The following is a 3821-nucleotide window of genomic DNA, read 5'->3' as shown; positions in this document are numbered from 1 at the left end:
AATTTACTTCCCAGTAAAGCTAACATCATCTTTGACTCTTTACAACTGAGTGTTTCCCTCCATCTAGCAATAGCAGAGTTGCCAGCTTTGTTTACCTGGTCAGTTTTTACTTGTTCCTGCATTTACTATTACACAGAGGTGGGACCAAGTCATTGTTTTGCAAGTCTCAAGTAAGTCTCAAGTCTTTATCCTCAAGTCTCAAGTCAAGTCTCAAGTAATGTCAGGCAAGTCAGAGTCGAGTCTCAAGTCACTGGTGTAAAAGTCCGAGTCAAGTCACAAGTCTGAAACTTTGAATTTCAAGTCCTTTCGAGTCTTTAAAAAAAAAACAAAACGAAAAAATAATGTTGCAGTTATATGCTAAATGTAAATATTAGACCATGTAATTTTAAAATCTGTGTTTTTCTCAACACATGACAAAATAGTGAACTTAGAAAATATACACAAATTGTGAAATTGCACCTCTTTAAAATGCAGCTCAATTAAACCTAGCTCCAAGAATAATTTTCACCGACAGTTCTGAGATAAGCTGCATGTTATTCTTGGATGCGGTTGTAGGACCAGCTTTAAAATTGCATGACAAAAATATCATACACATTAAAAAAAACTGTATTACCAACGTAGCCTGGAAAACATTTGCTAGTTAGATGAAGTCAGCTATCTCATCTTAGCATATTTATATGCATATTTATAATTATACGCTTCTTGGAGTGAGTGCATACACTCATGAAGTTTAGTAACTTCAGGTCACTGCAACAAGCCCAGGTACAGTTTACCGCCGGATGGGTGCAGGACCTTGAAATGCACCGTGTAGAACGAAAGACCATCGTACGTATCATAAGTTTACCAGTCTCACAAATTGTCGTCATAAATACACATTCGTTAACCGTTTATTAATAGGACCTTTGAGCTCAACGGTAATTAATTAGTAGTGGAAATAATTTCTGGTAGCGTTACAGAAATGTAGCAGTGACAACAATATTGTATGCTGTAATCACCGCGCGGATAGGAGGCGGCTGGCTTGACCGCGGCTCACAAATGACGGCTCACTTTACCGCAGTCTGTAATCGCACTGGGCAATTAGTGATACAAAAAACCTGTTTTATCCTGTGAATAAAAGTATATGTTTTTGTCAATGTACCATAATAACAGAAGCGAAACGCAATATTGTGTCAGGACAATTCACTATTTATGCACAATAAATAAAGGAGCATAGCGCGACAATTTCTGTTCAGCGCCAGACTTGCTTGTAACCTATATCACTAATTATGTTATGAAAATGACGTATTAACTACTAAAAAACACTGACCTTCGTGTAAATGCTTGGAGCAGACTAACCTGTGAGCTGGAGTGTTCTGGGACGTTATATTTGATCTTTGAATGGCTGCAATCCAGGCCATCCGTCGTGTCTTTGTTACTTCGGAAACATGGCTTGAACAATTTCTCTTCAATGACGTAATCCGATAACAACCGATCTCTTTACCCGTCGGCTTCCCGTGGCTGTCATGCGACCGGCTATTGCAGTTAATAATACAACAGCTTCTTGACATTTTTGTGTTTCTTTTTATCGCTGTGTGACTGATTTCAATTGAAAGCCTGCGTGCGCTAGTACCGCTTGCCACGAGTTCCCAGAATCCTTTGCGGTTCTACCCGTGAATGACGTCACATTTCCAATCTCTATATAATATGCATGTTAAATTTTATATTTGGGGTAAAATATCAAGTCTTTTCAAGTAAACCGGTTCAAGTCCAATTCAAGTCCCAAGTCATTGGTGTAAAAGTCCAAGTCAAGTCACAAGTCTTAGAACATTTTTTCAAGTCAAGTCTAAAGTCATAAAATTAATGACTCGAGTCTGACTCGAGTCCAAGTCATGTGACTCGAGTCCACACCTCTGCTATTACACATTGTGCTGCAGTGTAAGACCTTGAGACATGTAAGAATGTGAGGAATGTCTGCGTTGTGACTTGAAACATCTGACTCTCATCATGTCAGGTCAAATACAGGGCAACTGAATGTGAGCTTGCATCATGGGATTACCTTTAAACACACTTTCATGTGAACGACTGTCAGAAGTTTTAAGGAATAATGTAAAGCGAGAATGGCTTCAAAAATAATACTGTGATTTTTTAACTATAGCTGTTATGGTGTACAGAGAAAAACAAGTGATCTGCTATGAGGAGGCTTTATGAGGATGCTTTGCTTGAGCTGTAGCTGTTCCAAGTACAGTTGTTGTCAGTACAGTTGTTTACATGTCAAAAATTTAATCCACAAATTTTCAGTAGGCTTGATGTCGTGGCTTTGGCAGTTCCAATAGCTTAATGGAGCCATTTTTACATAACTGCAGGCCATCAGTGCAAACAATTGTACATAAATACAAGTTATTCAGTTATGTCACTGATGTATATAAACTGTCACCCTCAGATGTAAGGAAATTGTTTAGCATGCACAGGAACAACCCAGGAAGCACCAAAGCTTAACCCTGCCATGAAACTGCTGGAAAACCAGCATCATTGTCCACAGTGAAGCAAGTTTTACATCGTCATAGACCGAGAGGGTGCTGACCAAGAACAAAGCTCCTGCTCTGAAGTCAACACCGTCAAGCTTGATTAAAATTTTCAGCATATGGATTAGCCAAATGCCTTCTGAAGAAAAGTGTTTTGGTCAGACGAGACAAAGATTGAGTTATCTGGTCACAATGACAAGAGATATGTTTAGAAGAAGAAAAGTTAGACCTAAGAACACTGTACCAACTGTAAGCATGGTGGTGGTAGCATCATGCTCTGGGACTGTTTTGCTGCCGGTAGTACTGGTAAATTGCACAATTTGGATGGAGCAATGAAGGAAAAACACCTCCAATTTTAGCTCCACCTGATATCAACAGCACTGTTCCAAAAAATAGTAATGTCAAAGTATCTTACTGTATATTTTACAGTTTTAAATAGCCATAGCCATAGCCCTGACACTACATACTGCCCTGTCACACCTGGAGAAGAGAGACACGTATGTGAGAATGCTGTTTGTAGATTACAGCTCAGCATTCAATACCATCGTTCCCTCGAAGCTGGACGGGAAACTGCAGGATCTAGGATTGAGCAGCTCCCTCTGCAGCTGGATCCTTAGCTTCCTGTCTGACAGACGCCAAGTGGTCAGACTGGGCAGCATCACCTCATCCCCCATCACACTGAACACTGGTGCTCCACAGGGGTGTGTACTGAGCCCTCTCCTGTACTCACTCTACACCTACGACTGCACAGCCACTAACAACTCCAACATCATTGTGAAGTTTGCGGACGACACTACAGTGGTGGGTCTTATCACCAACGGTGATGAGACGGCTTACAGGGAGGAGGTCAGCGCCCTGACCCACTGGTGTCAAGACAACCATCTCACCCTCAACGTCGCAAAGACAAAGGAGTTGATAGTGGACTTCCGGAGGTGCAGAGAAGTACACACCCCCATCACCATCAACGGCGCTGCTGTGGAGAGAGTGAGCAGCTTCCGCTTCCTTGGTGTACATCTGGCTGAGGATCTTACGTGGTCAGTACACACAAACAAAACAGTGAAGAAGGCGCAGCAGCGCCTCTTCTTTCTCAGGAGACTGAAAAGATTCGGCATGAGCCCCCGCATCCTCAGAACCTTCTATCACTGTGCCATTGAGAGCATCCTCACTGGATGCATCACCACCTGGTATGGCAACAGCACCGCCTACAACTGCAAAGCTCTCCAGCGAGTAGTGCGGTGCTCTGAACGGATAATTGGAGGTGAGCTTCCCTCCCTCCAAGACATCTACAGGAAGCGGTGCCTGAGGAAAGCGGGGAGGATC

This window comes from Astatotilapia calliptera, chromosome 7 (assembly GCF_964374335.1).
Source record: "Astatotilapia calliptera chromosome 7, fAstCal68.1, whole genome shotgun sequence".
NCBI classification, from domain to species: domain Eukaryota; kingdom Metazoa; phylum Chordata; class Actinopteri; order Cichliformes; family Cichlidae; genus Astatotilapia; species Astatotilapia calliptera.
Note: the sequence above shows the minus strand (reverse complement) of the source record.